Raw genomic sequence first — 11,237 nt, 5'->3', positions numbered from 1 at the left:
AAAAAAATTTGTTTTACATAAGTCTGCCTCCTGGTGGCGCTATAAAAGGCAAATGTGAAAAATGCAGGGCAAAGGTTTTTCCTTGGCCTCTAGAGAGTGTGCATACAAAGTTTTACACTGATCGGTGCAGTTATAGGTAAAAACACGAATCGGCCTGTTACAGCGCCACCATGAGGCTGATTTGAACATTTTCAAATGGCATTTCTTCCTCGGCCTAATGGGAATGTGTGAGCAAAATTTCACGGAAATTGCATGCTGTGTTCATGATTTGAGGCATTTTGTTCGAAACGGAGTACTCCTGCAAACTTTGAAAGCCAATTTTTGCCAATCAGGATGGAATATGAAAAATCTGAAATTAGCCGTTTCTTTTAATGACTATAGAGATACTGTGTACCGATTTGGGGGATTTTTGGCCAGAATCTGTAGGAGTACTGTCCAAAAATGTGTTTTGCAAAAAGCGGCCTCCTGGTGGCGCTATAACAGGCCCATGTGAAAAATTTGGGGCAGAGGTTCTGCTCTGGCATCCAGGGAGTGTGTGTGCACAGTTTCTCTGCGATCAAGCCAACGGTGCCAGAGATTAGCTGTACACAAAATGACAGAATGACGGACGGACACACGGACACACACACGGACACACGGACGGACGGACAGGGGCGAAAACATACTCTCGCCATGCCTTTCGGCCTGGCAGAGACAATAAGGAGTAGTACGTTTTCCAGAATTATTGGCATGGCTGGAAAACCTGAAACCTCAGACCCAGCTAAGTGACCTCTGACCTATATATATATATATATATATATATATATATATATATATATATATATATATATATATATATAACCTTGACATTGTTTGGTTGCCTATGCTGTTTTTATGCCATGCTTTTAACCTGTAGCACTTTGAGATTCGTAAGAATGTAAAGTGCGTTATAAATAAAATGCATTATTATAATATATATATATATATATATATATATATATATATATATATATATATATATATACATACATATATACATACATACATATATACATACATATATACATACATATATATATATATACATCCTTAGAACCTGGAATTAATGTGTGTCTCTCATAACAAGCTTTTATGTGTTTCTTTTCATACTTCTGTGTGTATTGTTGTGGTTGTATTATGTGCCACCGCAGCCACCCACACTATTAAGCCAAAGACACTTTGTGGACATGAAAGTTGTGTTGTTGTTTGTAGCCTTGTTCATTTATATAGGCCTATATTTTTTATCCATTTGTGCTATCTAGTGTTGTACTTATGCTCTGAAAAACTTTGGTTTGCTGTTCTCTTGTGATTATGTGAACACCTCTGAATAGGACTCAAAGAAATACTAAAGTAATAGAAGAAAGATGTAAAATAAATAAATAAACATTTATCACCATCCATATGTTTATTAACACAGCAAATTGATTGCATTTTAATCTACTTTGATTTACACATAATAATGCTTGAAAATTAACCGGGTAATAATTGGGCAAATGTATATTCTAGAATTTTTAGACCATCTCTGTCCGAAGGTTTTTTTCCCAAAAAACATTGTTTAAACAAATGTACAGTAGAGGGTGCTACAGATTAGTAAAGTACCCTAATTCCCAAGACCTTTTTGGGGCCTGTATTGTTTATTTTGAGAATGATCTAAACCAGTGGTCGTCAACGTTTTTCAGACCAAGGACCCCTAGCGCAGAGAGAGATGAAGGAGGGAGAACACACTACATATTGTATAAAATTGTGGGGCAAATTAAACTTTTTTCATAGATAGCTGGATTCATGTGTATTTTCAGATAGTTAACCTTTTAAACCCTCTATATTTAGCCCACTTGACCATTGGCTCTGTGCTTGTCTTGGTCTGCTCTTTTTCCCTACACCGACTCTCCGAAAATAGCAGATCTATGATCTGTCCTCTTGTTTGAGCTCCATCCATGTTGTCATGTCAATCGAAATGTCCATCTAAGTGCAGTGAACTTAATTTAAACACAACAATTAGGACTGCCAGTGGTGGAAAAAGTAGCCTACTCACAATGTTTTACTTTATGTAAAAGTATCAATACTGCAATGTAGAAATACTCTGTTACAAGTAAAAGTCCGGAATATAAAATGTACTTGAGTAGAAGTACAAAATCATGTACTTTAAAATACCAAAAGTCAAAAGTATGACATGCGTTGCATCTCCACACATTATGAGCTTGTAGATCGGCTATTTTCAAATGGCCAAAAGGGCTGAAGTGATTAGTAATGTATGTCATTGTTTTGTAATAATAATCAAAATCTACAATGCAGCTAGTAACTAAACTTTGTAGTGGAGTAAAAGTAATATATTTTCCCGTACATGAGTAAATGTACTCAATACTTACTTTACACCAACGAGGACAGCTGGTGTAAATAGAACTGATGATCACTGTGTAAATTCATGTGACTGTAAATGGCAGCAAAACAGAGCGCTGCTTCGTCAGTGTTGCCAGATATTGCGAGAGTAAAAAGCAACCTCTGGCCTATGAAAACAAGCCCAAAGGTAAAGCGACTATTAAGGTAGGCTATTTGAAAATAGCAGATCTAAAAAGAAAAGTGTGGGGGGATCAATATTTTTGAAACATTTTAACAGAAATTGGGGGGTCCCTGGCACATCATATTTTCAGATGGGGGGGTCCTTATTTAGGGGTCCTTGATTTGAAAATGTTTGAGAACCACTGGTTTAAACAATATTAGTAAAATTAGCAACTACACTTTAGACCCCCCCACTTTAAAAAACGCCACCCGCAACAACCACCAATATTGACAAGCAACTTTACATTAAACCCCCCCCCCCAAAAAAAAAATCGTCTTATAATAAGCGGACATGGCAACACCGGGTCCATCACGTGGATATGTTTACGTCTCAAACCACTTCCGGGGGGAAAGGGGGATGATCGGCAGTCACTTTGTCCAATGGGATTCGACGCCCTCGGTTGGTGGGCGTGTCCAGAGAGGCGGAGTGGCGGACGCTTCCGTACCCATGAGAGACAGTGTTGCCATGTCTGCTCATTATAATCGATTTTGGGCTTGTGTTTCTTGTAAATATTGATAGTTGCGGGTTGCGTTTTTTTTTTGGGCTTGTTTCTAAAGTGTACTTGCTTATTTGGGCTTGTTCCTAAATGTTGTTTAAACCAGTGGTTCTTAAACATGTTCATGTCACCCCCATCTAAAAATATATTGTGCCAGCTAGAGACCTCCGTACAAGATTTGTGTTGTTAAAAACATTTCACAAATAATCCCACATTTTTAAAAATGTTTTCAAGATTTTTTGTTGTTAGTAGCTAGCAAATTTAGAACTGCTATTTTCAAGTGATTAAAGGCGACGGGTTCTCTTCTTTCGTACTCCGCGGTGGAAAGGCTGGCTGGTGATGCGAGGTTACTTCTTTTGGGCTTGTTTGCATAGGTTTGCTTGGTACTCTCACAGCATCTGGCAACACTGTTCACATGAGAGAGAGAGCGAGCAGCAGCAGAAAGGAAGGGATTAATGTTGACATTCTCACCGCTAATGACCCGCTGCTGCACCACGAAATGAACGTCTTTACCAACCGTTAAATAACACTCCTCTTCACAGTGCAGTGGTGCTGGAAGCAGCCTGGGAGGGACGGCCACGGACAACCACTAAACAATAACAATAAGGTAAGATTCAAGCAGCAAGGTAGTTAGCCTAGCATGTTGCTAACTTGGGTACAGAACGTTTCGGAAACAACGCCGTTGTGTTGTTGAGTGTGCGTGCGTGTGCGTGTGTGGCAACTGTCGATCTGTGTCATTCATGGTGGATCAATTCGTTTTATTGTCATTTTAATATTATGATGAGCTGAGCAGCAGGCCCGCCGGTGGCAAGTGTTGGTGTGTGTGTGTGTGTGTGTGTGTGTGTGTGTGTGTGTGTGTAAGAGACAGCAAATACTGTTAATACTGTAACTATATAATACTATAACAAAAAAGCCTAAGCTTGTTTCCATTGTGGTCCACTTTGAGACAGAACCACACGCAAACAACTGTACAAACAACCATAAAACAAAGAATACATATATTATTATATACATTATATATAAAGTTAGAAGCAATACATATAGGACAAGAGGGGTACACTAAGAGAAGAAAAACTGGCTATTTTCTAGTAGCCAGTTTTTCCAGCTGTTGCAAGGTGACATAGCTCTGTTTACACAATGCTGGACCCCCACCCACAATGCTGGACCCCCACCAACTGTATATATACTTTCCTACAGTTTGTTTTTGTGTTATTTTTTACACTTGCTTTGGCAATGTTATAACGTATGTTTTCTCATGCCAATTTGTATTGAATTGTGTGGTGTATGTGGTTCGAGTTTCGTGTAATTGTTGCAATTTTTAATGATACATTACATGTTATTATTAGCTGACTAACTTCAAAGGCACTATCAGTAATCTGAGCGTAAACAACTGAACATTAGGTGACCCCACCACCACAGCCATAAATGACAAAGGACACATATTATAATTATTCTGATGACTTGAGCCATAATGTAAAATAATATACGTATAACAGGTAAATAATCAATTAAATTGTATTTGCGGTTGTGTTTTGAGGCTGTCATGTTTTGTTTTGTTGAAACAGCACAATCAATGGTACAGTTGGTACATCTAGGGATCACACTGTAAGGATGTACTGTATTGTGTACACATTATATGTCCAACGTTCATATGGTTAAAACAATAATTACTGATTTGGCAATGGTTGCAGTTTGTGAAATAAAGTGTGTATGTTTTCCAAAACAAAGAACAACTAGTCATTACAGTGCAGTGGTGCAGTAGAATAGATGACCTCAGTGTCAGTTCATTCTGTAGAGACTTGTGTCAATAGCTGGTTAACACAGGAGAAGCTACTCTGCATCTTTTAGTAGCTGGCCTCAAGTTATGTTATGCTACTTTCACTTCCCCTAGTGCAGACACTTGTTGTGGAGGTTTGGAGCAAAGGTCCATTTCCCCTTCCCCCCATGATCATTAAAGGTTGGTAAATATCCCTTTGATTTATTGATTGAATACGTTATTAGTCAGAAATGTAAACAGCACGTGACGTGGTGCAGTAAGACTGCTAAAAGGATAACACAAAAAAGTCCTGTGGACTCATTTCCATTGTGGTCCTATGTATTAAATTCATCAACAAGGCATAAAAAAATTACACAATAATACATGTCATCAACAAATATAAGTTCATACTAAACAACTACTGTTTAATGGTGCTGATGTTGATAGACACTCCCAGTATCATTTGGTGTGTTAATGACGCAATGGTGACTTATACCTTAAGTACAATTATTACGACAAGCACTGAGACTTAACATTAAGGTGTGACTTGAATCTTGTCTTAGTTTCAGTTGACGTACATACGCAGTTGATGAACACCAAACCATTTAATAATGATGTTGTTATAATACTTTAATGGTCGATTTCAAACTCATGAAGCTGACGGTAGGAATAGTTTCCAGTCAGAAATGACTTTTCATCTATCGGAGTCTCGGAGAATGTTTTATGCCACCATTACGGTGCAAAGCCTGTCTGGGAAGCACCCTCAGCCTCGTAAACCTGATTTATACTTAGTTGCACGCTGCATTTACGGCATGCAACACGCATGCCGTAAATGCAGCTTGTAGATCTGCTATTTACTGAGCACGACACCGTCATGAAACTGAGTATAACTGAGACTTAAGGACTTGTTTGCAGGATTTGGGACTGCAGTGGCGTTAGTAGGACAGTAGTGATGGAGAGTTATGTAACAAGGCTAGCTATGCTTTTAGGCAGTTAATAAGACATTACTTGCTATAGAGGGAGGGAGAGAGTAGCAGACACTACAGCAGAGCTTTTAACTCTCAGATGTTTAGCATTTTGGTGAGGGCTGTTGTATATCGTCTCTTTCGGATGGAAACCTCACATGTCCAAAACTGTTACTTTTCAGGATTCAAGTTCAAAAATAGCAAAAGTATCTACAAGCTCAAAACGTGTTGCTTCACGACACATTTCGAGCTTGTGGATCTGCTACTTTTGTTGCTTTTGTGTGACGCTGTAGTATGATCAAGTAGGGCATTCATTTACGAAAAAACACAAACAGTTAAAATATGGAGATAAGAGGTTTCTGTCCGACAGCAACAATATAATTTCATGCATCGCAAATTCTGGTGAATTTTGGTTGTGGGTGTCTACTCTACCAGGCACTCTATCAGGAAACCGCTAGCTATGTGCAGGATCCTTTGCGCCTCCAAAAATTCAAGTTGGGCTGGTAAAATGATTAAAGAACTAACTGTTGAATTTGGGAATACATGAGCCTCTGTGGCCTCTTTGGATGGAAAACCTATAATTATAATTATTATTATTAAGTAATTCTTTGGGTGAACTACTCCTTTAACAGTGTTGATGATGGTCTGAAGACCGAAACGTCCGCTCTCTGTGTCAATTCATTTCACCATGTCACACTCACTTTTTGCACTTTTGTAAGTAATGGACTATTTTTGCACCCAAAGAGCCTCAATGTAATTTTTTTGGTGTGCAAGCCTTTTTGTTGTGTATGGATGGACTTGCATGTACATTTCTACAGGCAGTTGTTTGCGATTTCAAGTAGTTGATAGTGACTGTGGTGAACTGAGGCTGGTATAAAGGGCAGGTGCTGAGGTGACACAGATGGTGGGATCATGGTCATGGCTGTGGTGGTATGATGCACACAGCTGTTGAATGGGGCTGATTGTACTTCCACAATCTCACAGAGGCTCATAAAGGTTGTTTGTTCTCTTTGTTGAGGTTTTTGCACTTAAACCACTGTCTCAACAGGAAGTTATTGTCATGTTAGGCTGTGAGTGACATGTGCCCAAGACCAGTGGTTCCCAAACCTTTTAGCTCGAGGCCCAAAAGAGAAATTAGACGTTTAATAGCAGATCTGCGAGCTCACAAGAGAGCAAAGTGATCTTGTAGATCCGCTATTTTTGCAACTTCTTAAACTTTAAAAAATATATATTTATGGAAATTATTAGATTTCTTTCATTTTATTCAGAAATACTTTTGGAAATTTTTGGAATTGTTTTTAATTAATGGAAAGCTGGGATTATTTTGGTTTAAACTTTTTTAAATCTTTTGAAATAATTTATAGATATTTTTTTAAATGTAGGAAACGGAAAAAAGGAGATATTTACTCACAACCCATAAAAATTGGTTCGCGACTCAAAGATGGGTGCCGACCCACTGTTTGGGAAACGGTGCCCTTGAGAGCCTTAATTAAAGAACTACAGAATGTATGCAGTAAGCAGAATGTGGAGGACTCCAGCACTTTTATTTTGTTGCACAAAGACAAAGTCCTGTTAAAATGTTTGGCAGGAGAGATGGAAAATGGGTGCTTAACTCTTAAGCTATTCTAAGCAGGAAACCAATGAAGAAAATAGAAACGTGTATGTTATAAGTCTATGCTAAAGCGGTGACAGTTGCTGGTGAATTTGGGAACATATCAACCACTGTGACCACTGGAGACAGCATTATCTCCCCTGCTCAGAGTAAAGTTTAATTTGCGTAATGTATATTATCTACAAGACAATCATGTTCTGACATTCGTATACAGTGCAACAATGTCCTGACCTGTCCTGTTGCACTGTTGTGAATCCTGAATGTCCATGACGTCAACAGTTCTGCATTTAGCCCCGGCCCCTAGCCTCGTTCCCAGCCTTACTCATCTGCGAAGAGAAAAGCCTGGTCACGACCTAATGCAGAGAGTGTCTATAGGGGCGGGACTTCCGTCGTACGTATTTCCCCCGGAAACCATCTTTTTCGACCAATCACAACACTCGTTTCATTCACGGAGAATGTAAACAGATTTGTAAAGCGTCAACTCAACGTAATTTCCTTGGGCGGTACTTCCGCCAAATTCTGGTACTTCCTTTTAGACACTCAACCGGCTAGGTCTTGCCCCGCGTGCCTGGCCCCTAACCATTTAAATCTGGGTCTTCTTCACTGCATGTGCCAAAGCAATATTCCTTTGCATGATCCTCATTCTTAGCAATAAAGTGCATCTGAATCTGATTGCGAGGTAAATCATTGTTACCGGTTGTTAACGTGGCACTTAACGCGGTGAAGTCGGCCTGGCCTTTCGCATAGCACAGACACACACAAGGGCTTTTGAAGATATCACAGATAACTAAAAGTTTTATTCCTTTTGCGGAGGTAAAGAATAGCTGAGACGGTTGTCAGCGTGGTCACCACATGGAGAACCACTGCACAGGATTAACATGGTAAAAGAGATTGATGCAGAAGACAGTCGTGTGTTTTAACTTTTGCAGATGGACTTCCCTTGGATGTAAATCACAGTGGCTGGTGGTTGCGAACATGGAGCTTCAGGTGGTTGACGGTGTTGCTGTGACATGACAGATTAGAGGTGTCATTATTGTGGTGTGATGCATTGTTGTTGAATGGGAGTGGCAACTTTATACCATCTCAAAAGGGTTGATGAAGGTGTAACTGTGAGGTTTGTGTCGGTGTGTGTGTTTGTTATGGGGGGGACTTTGTGGAGATTTTGATATTTAAACAGCTGACTCAACTTGAAATCCTGGACATTGATTTCACACCCTAACTGACAATCCAGGAAATCCGCTACAGGATCCATGTTGGTAAATTGATTTGTGTGGCTCTCTTGGAGATGACTCAATCACTGACTTTATTTCGGTTCAAAGTCCGTAATTATTACCTTGTAAGAGATTGATTATCTTGGTTTACTGAGGCCTGCACGTGGCCTCAGTAACCATTCCTTCTCAGGCCGAGGCTTTCTGTTTTGTTTTGTTGTAAGTAGACAGTGGTCTAGGAGACAGCATAGGAGAGGAATCAATCCCAGGTCAGGAAGGGGGACCTAAGGCACCAGAGATGTGGGGTCTTTGACTAGGGCTGTCACGATTATGACATTTTACATGACGATTAATTGTTACACAAATAATTGTTGTTTGTTGTTGTTTTTGTCGTTGAACACTGGAACATATGAATAGAAAATACATTTCTGGTTGCCTTTTAGGCTTTGAAGTTGCACAGGGCAGATATGACATTAATAACTTTAATGTACAAAGAAATGAGTGACACGTTTAATAACTTCATATTTTCAGAAAGACATTAATAGTGAAAATAGCCGATCTACAAGCTCACAGCGTGTCGCATCGGGGTGTGTTATGAGCTTGTAGATCTGCTATTTCCACTATTTTTGATTAGTCTTGACCACGACACATCTGGGCGCCTATCTGTTTGAAGACGGTCTATGCAGGAGATGAATGGGACACTGCACCACCCTTGACATGTTATTTTTTTCCTCTTCTTTTCTTTGTGTCAGAATAATGCTGTCTTTGTCCACTCATAGCAGAATGTTGACTATGCTGCAGCATGCCTTAATGGAAATATTAATTAGATTTGAATGGATGGTTTTGGGATGACTCGCACAAGACTGGCAGAGTACTTCAGAGCAGTATCTGATGATCCCGTTTCTGCTTTCCATTAACACATGATGACATAGTTCCTCTCAACCTCACATGTGTTTTCTTCCAAACACCCCATGACCTGCTGGTAATGTAGTTTAGTAATGTAAATGCAGTCTTTACAGAGCCTACACCCTTATGCGTCAATTCCAACAATGTCAGGGTTAAACTAACACGTAGGATTTTACTGCCTGGTTTCTCCTCACTGGATCACATGCCTATCATCATTACTAAAGGCCCTCAGTTGGCTCCACCCCTTGCTTAACCTACCCGGCTACTATTTTTTGTGTTTTTTCTTTCTTTTGTTGTTGCTCAGACAGACTGTTGGAACGTTAGTGGGAGATCGTGGTGGGGTGTTGGGGGGGGGGGGGACTTTTAGCCTAGATGCTAGAAAGGGCGGGATTCATTTGGCTCCATTAAAAAAGGGGTTTGACCCCTATACTTGGGCTACACGTTAGGGATGGGTATTGGCAACAATCTCACGATACGATACGTATCACGATACTTGGGTCACGATACGATTATATTGCGATACGCATCACGATACTTGGGTCGCATCACGATATTGGGATATATTGCGATATATTGCGATATATTGCGATATATTGTGATATATTGCGATATATTGCGATATATTGCGATATATACATATATCACAACTACATATTGTTTATATATACACTACATATTGAGTAGCTGCAGATCTGTGATAGGTAATTTGAATGTTTTTCATAAAGCCTGTATCTGAAAAAGCAAAAAAAAAAAAAAAAAAACTTTTTTTTTTTTTTTTTTTTAATCGCGATATCGATACTGGAGTATCGATACAGTATCGCGAAATAAAATATCGCGATATATCGTGATATCGATAATATTGCCCATCCCTACTACACGTCCACGATTAATAAAAAAAAAACTCCATAATACGTAACGATGTAAAAGCAAAAAGATGCTATTAATTGAACATTAACGTCAAACAACCATGACGTAAACGGCATTTGTGGTCTTTGGTCTGTCTGTCTTTTCTTTCAGTTCCCAGATGGTCGCTCTGCCTCCTGAGTCACTGCTGCCAGCCTTCTCTATTAAATGTAATGTTTTAATGCCACAGACAATATTCTACCGTTATGAAATATGGGAGCTAAAATTGTGATGTATAGATTAACCTGTACGTTTAACACACTAGCAGGTGCACAGAGGTTGATGCAGCACATTGCACCCACATTTCAAACTAGATTAGTTACGCTTTTGTATAGCACACTCTTCACCTTGAATCCCACTTGTCTGAAAAAATAAATAAAAAAATGAAGTAGGGTAGGTGTGGAAAAATACAGGATAACTCATTTAGCCACTTTCTGATTTCTCCAAGGTAATATAGTATGTGTTTGAGTTGGAAAGCTCTCTTCTGGAAACAAGTTACCAGCAAAGTGGGGATACCAAGATTAAATGCAGCCGAGATTAGTAACTAAAATGGCAATTGCACTTTCTAAATGCATTTAATGAGGGAAACATGCACAACCTCTCTCCTTTTGAGAGGAGTCAATGAGTACAGTATATGAAGGAGAATGTTTGTATGCATGTTTGATGAAGGGTCACTGCAACCACTATTTAATTTGGTTTCCAATTAACATAAATTAAACGTCAATAGGCCAAGTGCCTTCTCGACTTCCCCGGATTTGTGCCAAGCATGAGCGCCGTGCACACCACCTCCTGTCTGTAGCGGCGGCTCAGTATTTG

The 11,237-nt window shown here is 39.4% G+C and overlaps 1 protein-coding gene across 2 annotated transcripts in view; it reads left to right on the top strand.

The window, feature by feature from the left end:
- Window positions 1–3,467: 3,467 nt before the first annotated feature.
- rnf13 (ring finger protein 13) overlaps window positions 3,468–11,237 on the top strand; it is an 86,920-nt gene continuing 79,150 nt past the window's right edge. Inside the window, exon 1 of one of the 2 annotated variants that reach the window (XM_080430233.1) lies at window positions 3,468–3,678. The gene's annotated coding sequence lies outside the window, so the exon portion shown is untranslated. Of the gene's footprint in view, window positions 3,679–10,570; window positions 10,592–11,237 lie in introns of those variants that run through there. The other variant, XM_080430234.1, reaches the window with a different exon arrangement.

This window comes from Gymnoscopelus braueri (genome assembly GCF_963280865.1).
Source record: "Gymnoscopelus braueri genome assembly, chromosome: 6".
In the NCBI taxonomy this organism is placed as follows: Eukaryota; Metazoa; Chordata; class Actinopteri; order Myctophiformes; family Myctophidae; genus Gymnoscopelus; species Gymnoscopelus braueri.
This window is presented reverse-complemented; position numbering and strand designations above follow the sequence as displayed.